Source organism: Schistocerca nitens, chromosome 6 (genome assembly GCF_023898315.1).
Source record: "Schistocerca nitens isolate TAMUIC-IGC-003100 chromosome 6, iqSchNite1.1, whole genome shotgun sequence".
Classification (NCBI taxonomy): domain Eukaryota; kingdom Metazoa; phylum Arthropoda; class Insecta; order Orthoptera; family Acrididae; genus Schistocerca; species Schistocerca nitens.
Window position 1 is genome coordinate 625,331,790 of NC_064619.1, and position 22,264 is coordinate 625,354,053.

Genomic DNA, 22,264 nt, shown 5'->3' on the forward strand with positions numbered 1-22,264 from the left:
ACACCTCTTTCAGTGTCACTGTGTTCTGAAAGAACAAGGTGCACCAGTTAAACACTGAAATATTTTGTAAAGAGTTAAGGATGAGTGATGCTACTGAGTACAGTGTAGAAGAAAATTCATCAAGGAAGAAAATAAGAATATTATGTGCATATCGCACCAACTGCGAGGAAATGTACTCGTGGATTGCACATGCAAAGTATAATCCTCATAAAGCATATTCTTCTTTCTGTAAGAGGGATTTTACTTTTCCGCATGGCAGCACAGACTGTCTTGAACAATCGAAAATGTTGGGAAGTAATATGAATTATAAGTTTGCAGTCATTATTTATTTTATGTTATTCATTCGTAATCTAGTCCGCCCCGATAGCTGAGTAGTCAGCGTGACGGGTTGCCGTCCTACGGCCCCGTGTTCGATTCCTGGCTGGGTCGGGGATTTTCTCCGCTCAGGGACTGGGTGTTGTGTTGTCTTCATCATCATTTCATCCCCATCCGGCGCACAGGTCGCCCAGCGTGGCGTCGAATGTAATAAGACCTACACCAAAGGCGGCCGGACCTGCCCTGTAAGCGGCCTCCCGGCCAATGACGCCAAACGCTCATTTCCATTTCCAGTCGTAATCTAGGAAACGCAGCAGTGACTTATTAAGTATTTTTGTCTCTTGGTAGATCACAGAACGAAAGAGAAATCAAGCAGGCGAACAAGGTATCTAACTTAATCAGCGTCACTTTAGAAAAAGAATTCTGCAACGCGACTGCAGCAGCACTGGCATTTGTGTATCATATTGTAAACCACAACCTCAGTTATAATAGCGCGAACCGCACCGTGAAACTAGCTAAGGAAGAGTTAAGTTATTCGTGTATTTCAAAAAATATGCGGTGTGGCCACACAAAAATGTGAAAGTCTCGTTAAAAAAGTTTTGGCCTCGAAAAGTGTGTCCCATTTTACCGAAATTTTGAAAGACCCATCGAATTCGAACTTATTTTCCTCAAGTTTTATTGATGCGTCTAACCATAAAAACAGGAAAATGTTCCCAGCAGTCTTACGCTATGGCATAGGAATTCGCAAGCTGCTGAAGACTTCCCTTGTGTCTCACAGTTTAGACGTTTTCAATGGTAGAGCATACTGTCCGGATAATGCAAATGTAAACTTTAGATAGCACAATTCAGTTAAGAAACGGCAAAATAATGATAACAGACATATTTTAAACAATCGTTTTTCGAATCATGTTTTATGTAATCCTGTAAAATGTGCATGCGATACTTTAAACGGTGATATAGAAAATGTAATTTTAAAATTGTGTGGCCATTTTTGCATTTCTGCAAAGAGAAGGGATTCTCTTAAACCATTTTTTGAATATTTAGAAACTGAATGGAACGAAATTCTCAGGCACGTTTCTACCAGGTGGTTAACACTAATCCATACTGTTGTTAGGATAACTAAACAATGGGAGCCCGTAGTCTGTTATTTTAAAATAATTATGTCCTAAAGTTCTGGAAAAATATTTCAATGGCAGTGATGACCCAGAAAAGCAATTAATATTATATATTTGCAGTTTCTCTGATATTTATAAGGTGATAATGGCATCCTCTGGAATGTGATGACATAACTATAATGGAGACTTTTGGAATAGTAAAAATTGTAATTAGTGAAATCAATCAAAGAATAGCTGACAAACTTTTTGGTAGTGCTACAAACAAAATGTTAGATGAATTGATTTCTTCCAGTGCAGTTACCGAGATAGACTTTGTAGATTTCTATTCCAATTTGCTTGACTAACTAAACTAGCATTTCAAATTAGATGAAACTTATTCAAAAGAATCTTCTATATCTTTTACTTTGGTACCTGAACTTAAATTTAAGCACATTCAGAAACTTCTTGAATTTCTTCAGATCGAAGTTGATGAAGACGTTTCGTATGAGGAATTTATCAATTCCTGTGATGTATTAAAATACCATCTCTCAGGAACGAAATGCTTGTAAAAAATTGATTTATGTTAACACTTCTTTAAAAAATAGTAATGTCAGTTTGCGTAATCTTTTAAATATAGTTGGATTTGTTTTCAGTGTACCTGGATCAAATGTAGAAACAAACAGATTTTTTCCGTTAGTGAATAATAAATTGAGTGACCCACGAAACAAGAGTAGTGTAGAACTAACGAAAGGAGAAATACAGGTTAGTGTAAATATTGAAAACAGTTGTAAGGGATTTCTCTCTTTTGTAAAAAGTGATACATTTTTACAGCAAGAGGCACAGTCTGTTGCCAAATAGCAGAAAGCCATCAGTTATTGAAAGGTAAGGTTTTAAATTACTGTAAGTGTGATCAGTCAAGTTTTGAACCTCTGTTCTAGTGTATTTTTTCGTTTTTTGTATGTCCAGGAATGTATGTAATTTGTGTTGTTAACGTAATGATATAATTTTTGTAGGGAATAATACAACACGACAATTTACCATTTGTTATTCTGTAAAAGTAGTCCACTTTAGGTCCCTTATTTTTTACATTTATCCCTTATTTTCCCTTGTTATACACTAGCATCTCCACTTTAAAAAGTGTGCAACTCAAACAGCAGCTGCGAAGGTCACGAGTAACGACCGGGCTTCATGCGCATTTAGTGGAGTGCACTTACTAACTGAAAATTTTTGTCACATTGTACTCTGTAGTAAGTATAGGATGGATATTGTAGAGAGGGGAGGGTAACTTCTGGCTTCAGAATGAGATCTGCCAGGAAGTTTCAACTTCTAACTTGATACGAAAGCAGGTTTCAGTAGGACTGAGGTTGGTACCGTAGGCCCCTGTTAGTAATGTGAACTCATCAGTAACTAATTAGTGAAGTCGCGCATTCTGCTGGTGAACGTTCGTAGTTGCGACTGTAGAACGGACTAACAAATTAACGGCTTTCAGTAATGAGCAGAGATGTTATTCGCTTTTCATCGTTGACAAGAGATTCGAAAGGTGGATATCTGTGGCAAACATTTCTACTGCTATGCCAACAGAAGTATTGCATCCGGTAGCTTCATTCTGTCGTGCTCATACTAAAGTTTCCGTTGTAGCAGTAATAGGGTACAAAGGATTAGGCGATGATAACTCTTTATTTTCAAATATGGCAATGATGGTATTAAGAGCTGTTTTCGTGATGGCAGTATGAGTCTCCATTATCAAAGTATTCAAATTAAAATTACTGCGGAACGTCTCTTCAATTTTATGTTGCGGGTGCATCGTAAAGAGATAACGCCTAGAATAAAACAAAACAAGAATGACTTGGGACAAACAGGTCATTATGATGAGCAAGCACTATCTGAGAACGGCAGTAAAATGGTTTTCTGCACCTGAAACAACAATATTAATGCTTTATCCTTCGTCACTTTCATTCCTAACAATAAAATGAAATGTGGGAATTATCTTCATGGAGTTTTGTAGATTCTACATACTTCTAATTACACTTTTATTAAAATTTTGTTAAACACATTGTGCACAGGTATTAACTATTTAACTGAAGTTAACATCATTTGCAGAGTGAGATAGTTACAGTGTTGTTTCTGTACTCTCAATGATGCAATCTGCACCACTACTCTACAATTTACATTCAGTTGCTTGGTAGAGGGTTCACGGAACTATTTTCAGATTCTCTCTGGCGCTCCGCGCTCGAATAGTACTTGGGGAATACCAACACCTAAATCTTTCTAAGCGAGGTCTGATTTCCCTTCGGAATATGTGTTGCAAGATCTTCCGCATATTTTCCACCGACATCTGCCAGTGCAATTATAATATCCCTTGATTGACCGTATTCGGTGGGGTAGTCCTTTGTCTCCCACCCTTATACGCACGTGGCGCAACTCTTTTCTATACCTTGTTTGTCACCGCTGCGGTGCTGAATCCATGAATTTCGTCTGTTACTTTTTCCCACCTTTCTTCCATCAGTATGATGTTTTGTGGGGTTGGTGTCAGAATGTGACCTGCCAACAGGCATTCAGCGAAGAAGGCTGTGTCTGCCAAAATGTAGGATACTCCATTTTTCGTGTATTTTGAGACGCATAGCATTCTTTCCAGGTAGACTGATTTGACTCCCTCTATTCATTTGAGATTTCGGTATGTGAGTCGCAAGCATTATCTTGAATAGCCTCAGGCTGTCCTTATGGACAGTAGACTCAGTTTCTTTCCTCTAAAGTTTCCTTCATTGCTCTTACTGCTCCGTCTTCAGTGTGCTTGGAATAGGTGTTGCATGTCAGCTGCAGTGTAATTCCTATGTGTCTGTAGCCTTTGACTACTTCCACTTCTGGTTCACGTACCTGAAAATGCCGTTGTTCGCCAGGGTTCCTCCTTTCCTGAGTTTCATTGATATTATTCTTATTTATGACAAGTTCGTTTCCCTGGGACAACCAGATGGCGTTTTCTTCTATCCAATAATAGGATCATATAATGGGAATACAGCCACATTCTTTCTTCTGACTGTATCTTTTACATCGCGGTATGTGAATACCATGCAGTACTTCATTCGTTTGCTTGATTCTTCGGGACTGAAATAAGCCATCGTCGATTCTGATTGTGTTTTCCCGGAGGAAGCTTGGAATGAATTTGAGGATCTGACTTTCCGCTGTAGTTTTTCCCAGACTCTGCTCCTGTTTACCCACTGAAAACTTGTTTATTGTCAACGAAGACTGTGTATGTGACGGTCTTTAGACAGGACTTACACTGAGGTGCAAAAATGTCGTGCGAACCTCCTACCATCGTGTCCGACTTCCTTCTGACCGGCATAGTACAGCAGTTCGACGTGGCATCAACTCAGCATGTCGTTGGAAGCACCTGCAGAAATGTTAAGCCATGCTGCCTCCATAGTCAGCGAAAGATTTAGTGTACAAACTGACCTCTTAATTATGTCCCATAAATGTTCAATGGGACACATGTCGGGCGATGTGGGTGGCCAAATCAACATATGTTCAAATGTGTGTGAATTTCTGAGAGACCAAACTGCTTAGGTCATCGGTCCTTAGACTTACACACTACTGAAACTAGCCTATGCTAAGAACAACAGACAAACCCATGCCCGAGGCAGGACTCAAACCTCCGACGGGAGAGACTGCGCAGTCCGTGAAATGACGCCGCAAACTGCGCGGCCACACCGCGCGGGATGGCCAAATCATTGGCTATAGTTGTCCAGAATGTTCTCCAAATCAATCGCGAACAATTGTGGCCCAGCGACATGACAAATTCTTCGAATAATATTATTTCGTGGAATTCACGAAGACCCTACCCGGGATACGAAAGAATACATATTCACTGATTGTATCGGAGTTTGTGATCTTTTCAACAAGGGCGGATTTACCTAGCCTGGGCAAGCCATAAAAATATAGGACCTTTTTGAAACCAAACTTAGTCCATCATTACCGCTAGTCGCTTAAGTCCATAATTCTACCGGCGCACTGCCTCGCCACCCCACCCTTTATATTCTCTATGATATGGTTTTAAATGTACTTGAACCATTTGTTGGTCCCACCATTGTTTATGGAATTGCTGTATAAAACGTGATCTGTTGTTATGCATCACAACAAAAGGTGGGTCCACTTAAGCACTCGATTTAATTTACAGAAATGGTTCAAATGGCTCTGAGCACTATGGGACTTAACATCTCAGATCAGTCCCCTAGAACTTAGAACTACTTAAACCTAACTAACCTAAGGACATCACACACATCCATGGCCGAGGCAGGATTCGAACCTGCGACCGTAGCGGTCACGTGGTTCCGGACTGAAGCGCCTAGAACCGCTCGGCCACACCGGCCGGCCAATTTACAGGAATAAATTAACTCTAAGTAAAATGACATTACAAACAGGTTAGTTGAAATATGCCAGATCATCTTCTTTGATAATATACTTCAAGGCATTACGAATACTACAGCAAGCCTGAACATGAGAACCAAAAGCATGGCCGACAGGTAATGCGATTTACCCATATCTAGGGTGACCAAACGTCCGGATTAATACGGACATGTCCTCCTTTTTAGCTCTTTGTCCGGGGCCCTGCCGAATTTTTACAGTTTCCGGCTTTTTCGTAAAGTTCAGCGTAATATAGTTAATGAATTTGTTGCAGATAATTACTATCAAGTCCTGTCTCAAGTGAAGACTAGATGGCTGTGTCTTTTTGCAGCCATTGAAACGGTACTGGAAATGTATGCTGCTCTTAACGCTTACTTTCTCTCTGAAAGCAAACCACCAAAGGCTTTGTTTCAATATTTTGAGAACAGGTTGAGTGAATCTTACTTATTGCATTTGCATTCATTTCATGTCTTTATTCAGTACAAGTAGCCTGGAATTAGAAAAGGAAGACAACTCTGTGGTTGATGTCATTGAAATTTTAGAGTCAGTATGTAAGGTGCTTGAAGACCCATTAAGTGAAAAATTCATTTGCCTTACGGTCAAGCAGATCCTGAAAATTGCAACAGAGGAAGGCTTCGAGAAAGAAGTCAAACTTTTTATGGAGGAAGCTATTTTGCTTTATCAATCATGCCACGAATATTTGAAACGGAGGCTCTGTATGTTTGAGGACTTCTCATGTTTCAGATGGATGTCACTTAAAAATGATTTTTGCTACAGTGATGTTGAGAAAAGCCTTGTGTATTTGCAGGAAAAATGTAAGGCTTTTGAAATCGAAGATGCAAAATGTTTTGACCAGTTCTGCAATTTCAGGCAATTTCTAAAAAAGGGATAATGATGATCCAGAATTTAGGACTTTATCTTGTTGTAAAAAACGGGCAAAGTTTTTTGGGACAGTAAGTCAGTTGACTGTCACTCCAAGTTGCTGAAACTTGCTGAATACTTTTTCAGTATTTCAGGGCATAATGCTAATGCCGAAAGAATATTTTCTCTAATTACCACACAGTGGACTCGTGAGAGGAATAAAACCTTGTATCAGTGAAAGGTCTGTTGATGGTCCAATATAATTTACAAGAATTTGCATTTGTGTCATTTACAATTATCTGTTAAGTAAGCCCAAACTTCTGCAAAAAATTGGTTCCTCCGAGAAGTATCAATAATTGTTAAGGAATGTATGTATGTTATGTCTATAAATAATAAACTCATTTACTGAAACTGAACGTACGTTTGATGGGGAATACTGCGGATGAGGATACCACCTGTCAGCTTTGGACAAGTCACATGAAAGTAATCAGGAGTGGCGTTTAGGCAGCGGTATTTGTTAAATCTTAAAACTACACGTAAATATAAAAAAATTGATGCCACACTGTCACCGCAATCAATGTTTTTAATTTAAGAAATATTGCTCTGGTAATCACCACCTGAGCACCAGTAACAATTAACTACTAGGTTTACCGGTAATTCCCGACAGTCACGTGACTTGTCCAAAGCTGATGGGTGGTATCCTGATCTGCGGTTGACCCGTTTGATGTGTCCTCTTTTTTCTTCCTTTGTCCTCCTTTTTGAAGCTGTTCGTCCTCCTTTTTAAACAATTGCATTTGGTCACCCTACCCATATATCTGTTGTAGACCTCCGCGATCTGAAACGTTCGATAAGCTATGACGTCTCGACTATTAAAACTTTCTAGACCTGCCACTATATCGACCTTAGGTCCACGTACTAGAGCAATGGTGACCCACCCACTGCCGTGCTGATTGGCGTCGTTGTTGCTAACGGTAAAGTTCAATACTGCACCACAGAAAACTGATGGACCCATGCAAGATGTGCGCCTACATAGTTCTCGGTTTTAATAGCAATATTGTCTATTGCTTTATAGTCTGTAGAGCGGGTACGCCTTCTCCTCCTATGGTAACATGGCATCTTTTGTGGGAGCGGTTGCTGTTTTTCGAGCGGCTCAAGGATACAACAGTTTCGTCTATATAAGTAATGATTTTGTTAAGAAGACGTTAGTCTTCGTGTAGCCGCTCGAGCGACAGTATCCGCTCTCACAGAAGATGCCACGTTACTATAGGAGGAGAAGGCGTACCCGTATCTTTAATTATGCCATAATTGTTTATAGCATAATAGCACTCCGTCTGCAGTCCACAAGTGGCCCATCGGGACCACCCGACCGCCGTGTCATCTTCAGGCGAGGATGCGGATAGGAGGCGCGTGTGGTCACCACACCGCTCTCCCGGTGGTTGTGATGGTTTTCTTTGACCGGAGCCGCTACTATTCGGTCGAGTAGCTCCTCAATTGGCATCACGAGGCTGAGTGCACCCCGAAAAATGGCAACAGCGCATGACGGCTGGATGGTCACCCATCCAAGTGCCAGCCACGCCCGACAGCGCTTAATTTCGGTGATCTCACGGGAACCGGTGTATCCACTGCGGCAAGGCCGTTGCCACCCATAATTGTTTGGAAACATGAAATTCATGAATTGGCTGCAAATGTCTCCAAGTAGCGGAACATAACCGTTTCCAATCAATAACCGGTTCAGCTGGACCAAGGGACTCAGTCCACTCCGTGTAAACACCTCTCATACCGTTATGGAGCCCCCACCAGCTTGTACAGTCCATTGTTGACAACTTGTCTCCATAGCCTCGTGCACTCTGCGCCATCCTCGAACCATGCCATCAGCTCTTACCAACCGAAATCGGGACTCATCTGAGCAGACCACGGTTCTATAATCGTCTAGGGTGCAATCGATATGGTGACGAGTCCAGGAGAATCCCTGTTGACGATGTCATGCCATTAGCGAAGGCACTAGCGCCAGTCGTCTGCTGCCTTAGCTCATTAACGTCAAACTTCGCCGCACTGTCCTAGCGGATACGTTCGTGGTACGTCCTACATTGATTTCGGCGGTTATTTCAGGCAGCATTGCTTGTCTGTTAGCAGTGACAACTCTATGGACACGTCGCTGCTCTCGGTTGTTAAGTGCGATTTCCGTGGTGAGCGGTAACTCCTGAAATTTGGTATTCTCAGCACACTCTTGACGCTGTGAGTATCGTAATATTGAATTCCCTAACGATTTCCGAAATGGAATGTCCCATGCGCCTATAGTCCAATCCTTCTATCTTGGCGGCCCGGGCATGCCCGCCCAGGCGCGGGAGATTGCTGCGTTGCCAGTTGCAAACGACGCACGCACCAAGAGAAGCAGCGCCATAGTATAGTATAGATCGCAAACTTACGTTTAGGGGGGAGCGCGCAGTTTATGAAGTAAAGCCACCACGGCCGCATTAACCCTTTCGCTGCTACAGAGACGTGCTCCCCGCTTCACTGCACTGCTCGCCTGTGCAGAAACATGGTGTTCCGACTGCTTTGACACACTTATCATTCGTTTTCACAAAAAGTATTTGGCCCAAAAATTTGATTTTTACACATCTTCTTGACCGATACCTTCCCCCCATAAATGACTCAATTTTGTTTCGATGTTCAATGCAGTTATTTTGCAGCATTAAATGTAGTAAACCATTGCACGAAATATTGAAGAGTTTGCAGAGGTAAACGTCCATAGTGTATACATTCCGTATGGTCGATTTTAGTTGCCACAATGTTGAGAATGAAATGTGGACAAGATACCTAAATTTATATAAAATTTACTGTATAACAATATCTCATTTAAGTACCAGATAGGTGTCGTATGTAATATTGAGAAATATTCCGTCTTTCGCGACTGTAATAAAAGTTTTATTAATACCAGACATTTCGCTTTTTCCTAAAAAGTTCTGATTAAAACAAAGTTGGCGAAGTACACAAAACTGAATTGTGGACGTAATAAAACATAGAAACTAAAATATATTGTCAGTGAGGCGCAGTGCGCAAATAATTTGTGTTTGTCACAACGGACAGCAAATACTTGCCAAAACATAGATCAGTCGACGAAAACACTGAATATCATGATGTTGCCATAGCAACGAAGCAAAGAATTGCGTCAGACAACCAAGTAGCTCGGCAACGTACGAGCCGAAATTCTGCTCTAAATAATACTTTTAAAACTGTAGCAAAAGAATGTATCTCAATATGAATAGTAGAACAGCGACTGCGGAAGAGAAGATATACAAACAAAACAGATAACATGAATATTGTATGTGTGCCTTTTCATTGTTTTTAACTGCTGTGAAAGGAAATATTGGACGACAAAATTAGAAAAACCGAAAACTTATTATGATTATAATGAAGAGACAAAGCACTGGAAATTTCAAGAAATTACATTCAAACGAATAAAATTCATGAAGTAAGACACTTCGATATTGTTTTTAAATAAAGAAAATATTAAGCATCAAACAAGTTCTGAACTCAAAAGTCTTCGGTTAGCATCCAAATACTTTAACCATTACGCTAACACAGGTCGTCATTCAGTAGAACAAAATATCGATAAACACTGTTGGTATGACTATCAATTACTGACGTTTCGTCGAAGTACAATAGGAAATAAACAATTATTGCTGTTCTGTATTGCAAAAAATCGGTTTGTGAGAATGATACAAACACCTTTCCTTGCTATCGCCTGAATTAGGAGGCTTATTGCTTGTTTGGTTTAATTAATTAATAGAATGTGAAGCAACTGGTATAAAGAATGCTTTTTCCAAACTTTCTATAAAGGAAAGTCTGCTATCAAGACATTGCTTTTGTTCAATTACTGTATTCATGACTGGACGTTTCTAAAACTGAAGACACTCGTCCGTGCTCTGCACTGCAGTCGAGCTCTGGCAACGTCGTCCTGTGTTCATTGACTGACTGTGTTTTGTGACGTCAGATGCGCAGAACGAACCTAAACTCGGCCGTCGTCGTAGACGCGCACTATAGCTTCAACTTCCATTGCGCGTTAAGAGTCTGTTAACTGCCATCGCGCGGCCAGTGCCCTGCCTTTTTATACCCCGTGTACGCCATGCTATGGCCATCTGTGTATGTGCATGTCGCTATCCCTTGACTTTTGTTATATCAGTGTATATTTGGGCTAATGAAAGTAGCCTTCTTGTACGATTTCGCTGATTTTTTAAAGAAAATTATTCCATAGAGCCATTGCCAGCACAACATTTTCTTCTGCAGACTGTATAACTTCTTGTAAAACACAGCCCAGGCTGTGGCTAAGCCATGTCTCCGCAATATCCTTTCTTTCACGAGTGCTAGTTCGCAGGAGAGCTTCTGTAAAGTTTGGAAGGTAGGAGGCGAGGTACTGGCAGAAGTAAAGCTGTGAGTACCGGGCGTGAGTCGTGCTTCGGTAGCTCAGTTGGTAGAGCACTTGCCCGCGAAAGGCAAAGGTCCCGATTTCGAGTCTCGGTCGGGCACACAGTTTTAATCTGCCAGGAAGTTTCATATCAGCGCACACTCCGCTGCAGAGTGAAAATCTCATTCTGAATGTGTATAATTTATCTCGTGCACAGTATGTCAAGAATTGTATGAGAACTAAGTGAAAAACGAGTATGAGCTCACCCAGCTCGAGCTACACGGAAAAGAAAGTATGGCAGTCCGTGTAAGAAACCGACCACTACTTCCTATATCAGACGTAAAAATAACAGACTCTCTATTATTAACGGCGAGTTTGGACAGGGGTAGGGGACAGGCTGGCAGCCGCGCAGCACAGACGTACTGCGGCAGAGTACGGTTTGAGTGACGGCCGCCTGCCTTCCGCTGTGGCGAAGCCTGCGGACAGGGCGAGTAGCAGGCGTTGCCAGGCAACGCACGCGGCGCCTGTGATTGGCGGAGCAGATCTTGCTCGGCGTCATTTCAATATGCGGCGGGCCGATGCGGGGACGCGGATGGCCTCTGCCCTGCCCTGCCCTGCTCCATACGGCGGGGCAATTTCAATTTTTACGCCGGCAGCCGTAGAATTTTGTATTCCCCCTGCCGCGACCCATCCCATTTCACAAACTATCTCGAAATCATTGGTCGCCGCCGCCGCCACCCTCTTGCGGGAGCACTCTGAGTCACGGTACGCGATCGTCTCTAGTGGCAGCCGCTCTGCTGTTTGGGAGACGGCCGCACGGACGGAGAAACCAAGCGCTCACAAGTTTTTTCTCGCAAAGGAGATGAGCAAGCAATGCAGCGTAAATTAAAAGCGCGAGTAATTATCGTTTCGCTAGACGTTCCAATTTCGTATAGCAAACGTGCGCAAACCTTACAATCCGAGCAACAATCTCTCTTTCCTCTGCTTTAACCCTGTCGCATAAGGTCTGCCGTATTCTTGATTTGCCAAATTTTTTTTTTCATTTCAACTTTGTGGTCAGATGCCCTTCATGTTGCCTCAGTCTTCAGTTAAACTTGTGGGACAGAAGCCGTGCCGCCACCTGTCAGTGAATCGTCTACATCTACATCTACATGGATACTCCGCAAAGTGCCTGGCAGAGGGTTCATCGAACCACCTGCACAATTCTCTATTATTCCAATCTCGTATAGCGCGCGGAAAGAATGAACACCTATATCTTTCCGAACGAGCTCTGATTTCCCTTATTTTAGAGTGGTGATCGTTGCTTCCTATGTAGATCGGTGTCAACAAAATATTTTCGCATTCGGAGGAGAAAGTTGGTGATCGTAATTTCGTGAGAAGATACCGTCGCAACGAAAAATGCCTTTCTTTTAATTATGTCCAGCACAAATCCTGTATCATTTCTCTGACACTCTCTCCCATATTTCGCGATAATACAAAACGTGCTGCCATTCTTTGAACTTTTTCGACGTACTTCGTCAGTCCTATCTGGTAAGGATCCCATACCGCGCAGCGCTATTCTAAAAGAGGACGGACAAGCGCAGTGTAGGCAGTCTCCCTAGCAGCTCTGTTACATTTTATAAGTGTCCTGCCAATAAAACGCAACCTTTGGTTAGCCTTCCTCACAACATTTTCTATGTGTTCTTTCCAATTTAAGTTGTTCGTAATTGTAATACCTAGGTATTTAGTTGAATTTATGGCTTTTAGATTAGACTGATTTATCGTGTAACCGAAGTTTAACGAGTTCCTTTTAGCACTCATGTGGATGACCTCACACTTTTCGTTATTTAGGGTCAAAAAATGGTTCAAATGGCTCGGAGCACTATGGGACTTAACTTCTGAGGTCATCAGTTGCCTAGAACTTAGAACTACTTAAACCTAACCAACCTACGGACATCACACACATCCATGCCCGAGGCAGGAATCGAACCTGCGATCGTAGCGGTCGCGCGGTTCCAGACTGTAGCGCCTAGAACCGCTTGGCCACTCCAACTGGCATTTAGGGTCAACTGCCAGTTTTCGCACCATACAGATAGTTTTTTCTAAACCGTTTTGCAGTTTGTTTTGAACTTCTGATGACTTTATTAGTCAATAAACGACAGCATCATCTGCAAACTGCAGAAGACGGATGCTCAGTATGTCTCCAAAATAGTTTATACAGATAAGGAACAGTAAAGGGCCTATAACGCTACCTTGGGGAACGCCAGAAATCACTTCTGTTTTACTCGATGACTTTCCATCAGTTACTACGAACTGTGACCTCTCTGACAGGAAATCGCAAATCCAGTCAAATAACTCAGACGATATTCCATAAGCACTCAATTTCACTACGAGCCGCTTGTGTGGTTCAGTGTCAAAAGCCTCCTGAAAATCCAGGAATTCGGAATCGATCTGAAATCCCTTGTCAATAGCACTCAGCACTTCATGTGAGTAAAGAGATAGTTGTGTTTCACAGGAACGATGTTTCTTAAACCCATATTGACTGTGTGTCAATAGTCCGTTTCCTTCGAGGTAATTCATAGTGTTCGAACACAATATATGTTCTAAAATCCTGCTGCATATCGACGTTAACGTTATGGGCCTCTTATTTAGTGGATTACTCCTACCACCTTTCCTGAATGTTGGTGTGACCTGTGCAACTTTCCAGTCTTTGGGTACGGATCTTTCGTCGAACGAACGGTTGTATATGATTGTTAAGTATGGAGCTAATGCATCAGCATACTTCGAAAGGAACATAATTGGTATGCAGTCTGGACCAGAAGACTTGCTTTTATTAATTGATTTGACTTGCTTCACTACTCCGAGGATATTTACTTCTATGTTACTCATGTTGGCAACTGTTCTCGATTTGAATTCTGGAATATTTACTTCGTCTTCTTTTCTGAAGGTATTTCGGAAGGCTGTGTTTAGTAACTCTGCTTTGGCAGCACTGTCTTCGATAGTATCTCCATTGTTATCGCACAGAGAAGGCATTGATTGTTTCTTGCCGCTAACATACTTCATATACGACCAGAATCTCATTGGTTTTTCCGCCAGGTTTCGAGACAAAGTTTCGTTGTGGAAACTGTTATAGGCGTCTCGAATTGAACTCCGCGGTAAATTTCGAGCTTCTGTAAAGGATCGCCAATCTTGGGATTTTGCGTCTGTTTAAATTTGGCATATTTGTTTCGTTGTTTCTGCAACGGTGTTCTAACCCGTTTAGTGTACCGAGGAGGATCAGCTCCGTCGTTTGTTAGTTTATTTGATATAAACCTCTCAATTGCTGCCGATACTATTTCTTTGAATTTAAGCCACATCTGGTCTACACTTATTAATTTGGAATGAGTGGAGATTGTCTCTCAGGAAGGCGTGAAGTGAATTTTTATCTGCTTTTTTGAATAGGTATATTTTTCGCTTATTTTTCAGGGACTTGGGGATTACAATATTCAATCTCGCTACGACAATCCTGTGTTCACTAATCCCTATGTTGGTTTTGATGCTGGTTATTAACTCAGGATTATTTATTGCTAAGACGAATCGTGCAGACTTTCTTATCTGTGTTGTATTTTCACCGGCTGTTTATCATATGAGAGCTATTGGTTTCTTAAGGTCCTCTCGGTCGCGAAATGGAAACTGCAGTGAAAATGCGAAGAAAACGCATAGACGTGTTAGACAGCATCTCAAGCATGGCCGCTGATTGCGTCACGTCGCTCTTTTCAGTTCTGAGCGCACAGTGAACGCGTAAAGACCCTTGTACGAGGATCTGTGAGATATTTCGCCTGATTTCATGTAGCCCAAATAACACAACCGTCATGCATTTCCTTCTTCATGACATTTCTCGGCTGCACAATGCAGAGGCAGTGATGACGCCCCTGCTGCGTTTAGCATGGGAAGTGTTTCATCACCGACCATACAGCCCGGATGTGGCTCCCTCTGATTTTCGTCTCTGCTCACATGAACCGCTAGCTATGAAGACAACATTTTGACACAGACAACGAACTTAAGATCAGCGTAGACAATTGGCAGAAAGCGAATGTACTGGAAAGTTGTTAAAATGCCACGACAAATGTCTCAGGGGCCTACATACAGAAGTAGCCGGAAGGCGTAGCTAAGTGTTGCAAATAAAACATTTCTGATTTTCAGTGTGATTAAGACCTCCCGTCGGGTAAACCGCTCGCTGGGTGCAAGTCTTTCGATCTGACACCACTTCGGTGACCTGCGCGTCGATGGCAATGAAATGATGATGATTAGGACAACACAACACCCAGTCTCTGAGCAGAGGAAATCTCCGACCCAGCCGGGAATCGAACCCGGGCCTTTAGGATTGACATATTGTCGCGCTGACCATTCAGCTACCGGGGGTGGACATTTTTAGTATGGTTTCCATTTAGTGACCGATCGGACCTTTCGAAATAGCCCTCGTATTTTATGAGGTGACAATCGTGGATCAGACCACCATTTGCCTAAACGAAGATACAAAACCTCCTCAAAAAACACTTACACGTATCACACCGAAGGTCATTAAGCTTCCACCCGAATTTGATCCAGGTTCGGCTCTCGACTCTCTGCCTCGAAAGGTAGAGCGTTACGTTTTACGAGGTGGTCACAAACTGAGTAACAAAAGCGATGGGAAATTAATAAAGGCCATAAGCACATCAGTAGGTAAGTATTTACGTTAGACGATAATCTTCTATTGCTTTTAACGATTGTTCTGAGATCCCTGTCAAGCGGATAAAACGGAAAGACATTACAGTCGTGGGTGCAGAGTAAAAGAGGAGAAAAAGAAATGTGTAAATCGCCTTCGAGGTGATAATTGTAGCTTCATGTTTAGTGCAGTAAACACATTTTCGAGTTTCGTACATGAAGTATTAGCAAGGTCGGCAGGAATCGTTTCGACGTAATGTTGTTGTCGTCATTTCTCGTTTATTTCCCTTTCCAAGACAATTTTCACTTTGCAGGACATCGACTCATACACACACACACGCGCACACGCACACACACACACACACACACAAACACACACACACACACACACACACACACACAGAGAGAGAGAGAGATAGAGAGAGAGAGAGAGAGAGAGAGAGTAATACAGAGAGAGATAGACAGATCAGATAGAAAGACAAAGGCAAATTCAGAAACAGAGAGACACTTAGCAAGAGAGAGGGAACCTGTGCAAAACAGTATTGTTGCGCTTGCTTCTTCTTCCTATATTTGTCACCTATGTTGTCAAAAATTTGCAACACCCTTTTTGACAAATTGGTAAACAATAACTGGCTGTCGCGTCCTAGTACAAAAAAAATGTGTGTGAAATCTTATGGGACTTAACTGCTAATGTCATCAGTCCCTAAGCTTTTTTTTTTTGGTCATCAGTCTACTGACTGGTTTGATGCGGCCCGCCACGATTTCCTTTCCTGTGCTAACCTCTTCATCTCCCTAAGCTTACACACTACTTAACCTAAATTATCCTGAGGACAAACACACACACACTCATGCCCGAGCTAGGACTCGAACCTCCGCCGGGACCAGCGTCCCAGTACAGTTTTGTAGTGCAATAGGAACGTTGACGACAATCTGAGGGTTCTTGGGGTGTCCATCTTTGTTGTCGGAGATGAGAGGGAGAAAGCTCTCCGAGTTGGAACTGTGTGGTTATTGGTTGCAGTGGTAATCTGTTAGGATTAATGGGAGGATGGGTATGCTGAAGAGGTCAGTACTAATTTAATTAATTAATTTATTATCTCTTTGATAACTTATAAAAGAGGTGCCAGTCCCTAACCCCTTCTTTAATAAATGTCAGACTCAATTTATTCTTAGCAAGAGGTCACTCGCCTAAGCTTACAAGAGACAATTACTATTCCGTAAATTGTTCTTGTAAATTACGAAACTACAAATGCTATCTATTCCTTGAGACAGAGACAGATCGTCTATGTTCAAAGCTATTCCCCAGAACAGATAATGATTACTTATCTTGCAGTCGATGTGCGTGTCACCAGATCTGATCACCGACTTCTCACTGAGAATATTACTTCTTCATACGTCTGCTGCTGCTCTCTGGCGCAGCTATACTGTGGCTCCTCAAAGCGGCCACTCGCTAGTCGACCATACTACTGCTCTCTCTGAATCCTCTCCCAGAGTCTCCTGCTTATATACCGTTCTAAGTCGAGGCTGACCATCTATAATAGCCGTTCGGAATATTTCCATCAGCTGGCTCCTTCGACGCGTCAACACTTTAATGTTCGATTTCTCTTACAGGTTTCCAGTCGATGTTACCACTTCCGTATACTGGAAAGCTTCCTTTAGCGTCAGGGCTTGTGCGTTTTGGCGCAGTCTCAGATAGATCCATCACGTGTTCAATGTGTGATCCGACTTGCTACTTGATGTCCCTACTTTACGTAACATATGTTAAACTTCTGTTGACGTCCCACTGCGGTTCAAATAGGTCTTAATACGCGTGTATTGATCTTACCCGTCTTATCTCTCTTCCCTTAGCAAATATCTTCCAATATGGTTTCCCAATTTTTATACTCCTAATCTCATGAAGTTACAATTGTTCTCCTTTCATTTGATCTGATAAGTAATGCTTATTAAATTTTTTCTTGGGACTGGACATGGTGCACCCACAATCAGCTTTACAATTAAACTGTAATTTAGATTGTAAATGTAATATAATGTGTCTACCATCCTACGAATATAGATTTCTGTTTTTGTGCTGATCGTTTATTCCATAAAAGGTGTAAGCAGTTGTAGCTATACTTCTCGTATTCCATGTTTCTTGTAATTTAAACAATGAACTAAATCCTTTGCAATAATGTTCTTTTCACGTACAACTGTTGTAAAATAAATACGATTAAAATGCGTAACTATCTGACAGTAAATCTATATGTCTTGGGTTCAGGCATCATTCGATTCCACATTTTATTTCAATTACTGCTTTCTTCATCTATGGTACTCATTTCTTAAAGTCAAAAATTGTATTTGTGAGTTGTAACATTGTTGTTGTTGTTGTTGTTGTTGTTGTTGCGGTCTTTAGTCCAGAGACTGGTTTGATGCAGCTCTCCATGCTACTCTATCCGTTTCAAGCTTCTTCATCTCCCAGTACCTACTACAACCTTTATCCTTCTGAATCTGTTTAGTGTATTCATCTCTTGGTCTCCCTCTACGATTTTTACCCTCCACGCTGCCCTTCAATACTAAATTGGTGATCCCTTAATGCGTCACAATATGTCCTACCAAGCAATCCCTTCTTCTAGTCCACTTGTGCCACAAATCTCTCTTCCCCCCAATTCTATTCAATACCTCCTCTTTAGTTATGTGATCTACCCACCTAATCTTCAACGTTCTTCTGTAGCGCCACATTACGAAAGCTTCTATTCTCTTCTTGTCTACACTATTTATCGTCCACATTTCACTTCCATACATGGCTACACTCCATACAAATACTTTCAGAAACGACTTCCTGACACTTAAATCTATGTTAACAAATTTGTCTTCTTCAGAAATGCTTTCCTTGCCATTGCCAGTCCACATTTCATATCCTCTCTACTTCGACCATCATCAGTTATTTTGCTCCCCAAATAACGTAACTCATTTACTACTTAAGCGTCTCATTTCCTAATCTAATTCCCTCAGCATCACCCGATTTGATTTGACTTCATTCCATTTTCCTCATTGTGCTTTTGTTGATGTTGATCTTATATCCCCCTTTCAACATACTGTCCATTCCGTTCAGCTGCTCTTCCAGGTCCTTTGCTGTCTCTGACATGTGTCTGTTATAACAGATCCAGTTTACAGACCGCGCAGTTTTATTTACAGTCTGAGTTTTCTTTGTGAACTGCTGTTCATCTGCACTGACTCAATGAAAATAAGAGCTAAACTCACGATACTCAGTGCAGTGCGACTCCGATGTGGATACACAAGCACCGACATATAGGAAATAGCTATGTGCGGCATTCGTGCCTTTCTGACGTGCAGCCACAAATGAGGAAACGTGCACCGGGTCAACGTTGTTACCAGACGCTTTCAAACAGTATCAGTGCGCTGTTGTTCTCAGCTTGCCTCCCGAAGTAAAAACACACGTAGACACCTATCAAAAAAATGGTTCAAATGGCTCTAAGCACTATGGGACTCAACATCTTAGGTCATAAGTCCCCTAGAACTTAGAACTACTTAAACCTAACTAACCTAAGGACATCACACACACCCATGCCCGAGGCAGGATTCGAACCTGCGACCGTAGCAGTCCCGCGGTTCCGGACTGCAGCGCCAGAACCGCTAGACCCCCGCGGCCGGCTGTAGACACCTATCGGATAGTGACGAATGTGTATGCGGAGGATGTCTGTTGAAAACCAACGTTGTAGAATGGAGCACGACAAGGGGTGTAGCTACTTCATGATATCGCAAGTCCCCATATCGCAAATGTCATACAGCAGAAGTTACGGTAACTCTAGTGGGACACACTGGAGCCCCCGCCCTACAGTCTTGATCTCTCTCCACTCGGTTGTCACGCCTTTGGGTCCTTAAAAAAGGCCTTGAAAGATGACCATCCCTGTCAAACAAGGATGTGCAAGAGACAGTTACGGACTTTTTCATGCAACAGGACATAGTGTTTTATCAAAGGGTGTCTTCAACCTGGTGCTTAGGTAAGATGAGTACTTCAGTACTCACGGCGATTTTTCCTGACTGGCATACCGACTCTGGACTGCACAACCTACGAATGGAAACTTTTTGCTAGTCGCTTAAATTGTATCGTTATTAGAGTTACAGACGGAAAAAAGTAACATTTAAAACCTGTAAAGTGTCTTCTGAACGTTTATTTTAATAAAGCACAGTGTTATAGTGTATGTGAATTACTAAACAGTAAGCGGTCTCGCCCAAAACATTAGCCCCAACCCCGGTGGTGAGCTAGTCTCTCCGGTTGGCTGGCGATGTCATGACTTGGGAATCATTCGAATCCTGAAGCCGGCGTCGCCAATACTCTGACTTAGCAGTGCTGACTCTTGCCAACAACACAACAGAATTCAGATGCTAAGTTCGTTTCATCAATTTCTCTATAGCTTCTACGATTATCCCGCAAAATTTTTTATATTTTTCAACGTCATCATTTCCTGTTACAGCTGTGAAGACATTTTATTGGTTGCAACTGCCGTATCGAGTAAGTGTCATTACCAAGCAAATATAATTAATTCTGTAACACATTCATAATGCTATACATGATCTAGACAGGAAATATCCCAATTTATCGTAATGAAGACACGAATGAGACGATAGCAGCACAACATCAGAATTTTGTCACTGGTGTTACGCGACTGGCCGCTAGATTTTTGCGAAGTTTTTAAAGTATTTTTTCAGTATTTAAATCTGCATAAATATTATGCAAATTACCATAAGGTGCATTGCAGAAGATGCTTTCTATTATATCACGTATTGGGGTTTCTTACTGGAAAGAATTAGTTCTTAAATGCATCTGTAAGCATGATAGTTAGCCTAATCGTGTATCTGTGGTAACTACGGGAGCAATGCCCAGGGGGCTGTACTATAGACAGAGGTTACTTAACACTGGTTCTTGTGATTTTGTAAATAGGGTTTCGCAGAACAGTAGTCGTGTATCTCCAGTGTGACGAACGAAACTGTAGACATTTGTGCTGCCCTTTTTTGTTTACGTTCAGTGTCTTCTGTTAGTCCAATTTGAGCAATATCCTACGGTTTGTTACACGAAAATGTTGTAAGTCCTATCCTTCGTAGAACGATTTTCCCAGAGACCTACCAATAAACTTAAGTACATTTCCTGGTTCACCTACAACTGTACACAAAAATATTTTATTAGGTCGCCAGTTTCCTCTGAATCTGTAACCCAACATATTTCAGAAGTTTCTTTCAAAATGATAAACAGCAGCAATCAGTTGTCGTTTCCGTTCTAGCTTTATTAGAGCAGATCCAGATTTCGGCTGGTTAAAAAATGTTTCAAAGGGCTCTAAGCACTATGGGAGTTAACATCTGAGGTCATCAGTCCCCTAGACTTAGAACTACTTAAACCTAACTAACCTAAGGACACCACACACATCCATGCCCGAGGCAGGATTCGAACCTGCGACCGTAGCAGGCGCGCGGTTTTTGATTGAAGCGCCTAGAACTGCTCGGCCACAGGGGCCGGCTTTCGGCTAGTAACTAGCGATTATCCAAGCAGTATTACGCAGTTGTGATACATGCCCTAATACGTCTACAACTGTTTTCAGGCGATTTTCACAGTTCATTAAAGACAAGAACCTCAACAATAGGTGTAGATCTGCTAGAGCATGTGAAACAATTCGGAAATACTGCATTGATAACAGCTAGTTACTAGCCAAAATCTGGATCTGTTCCAACAAAGCTAAAACGGAAACGACACCTGGGTGATGTTCTTCACCGTTTTCAAATTTAGATCACAGTCGTGAAACGCATTCCTCATTCCTAACGGAAGATAATTTGTTGATATTTCAGAAAATTTTTGTGCGGTAGTTACTAGCCAAAATCTGGATCTGTTCCAACAAAGCTAAAACGGAAACGACACCTGGGTGATGCTCTTCACCGTTTTCAAATTTAGATCACAGTCGTGAAACGCATTCCTCATTCCTGACGGAAGATAATTTGTTGATATTTCAGAAAATTTTTGTGCGGTAGCGTTCTCGCTTCCCACGCCAGGGTTCCCGGGTTCGATTCCCGGCGGGGTCAGGGATTTTCACTGCCTCGTGATGACTGGCTGTTGTGTGCTGTCCTTAGGTTAGTTAGGTTTAAGTAGTTCTGAGTTCTAGGGGACTGATGACCATAGATGTTAAGTCCCATAGTGCTCAGAGCCATTTGAACCATTTTTAGAAAATTTTTGTGCTCCTTCCCCTTGATCAAGTACTCGATAACTGACGCTGCATAATAACTGCAATCGAGTTTTAGTACGTCCAGCGACTGCTCCCTTCTATTGCTTTCTTTCCACTTCTCCTTTTAGTACAGTGAACAGAAAAAGCTGACTAGCGAAAGAGAGCCCCTTTAAGAGGAGCTGGCTAAGTTAAAATGGCAGCCTCAGGTAGACAGATAAGCATTCGCGTCCATTCGCGTCCCCCTACACTCTCAGTACAGGGCACAGAATCCCTCTTTCTGTCGAAGGAACACGGCATTATTCGTAGAAGCCTTTTAGCAAGATGAG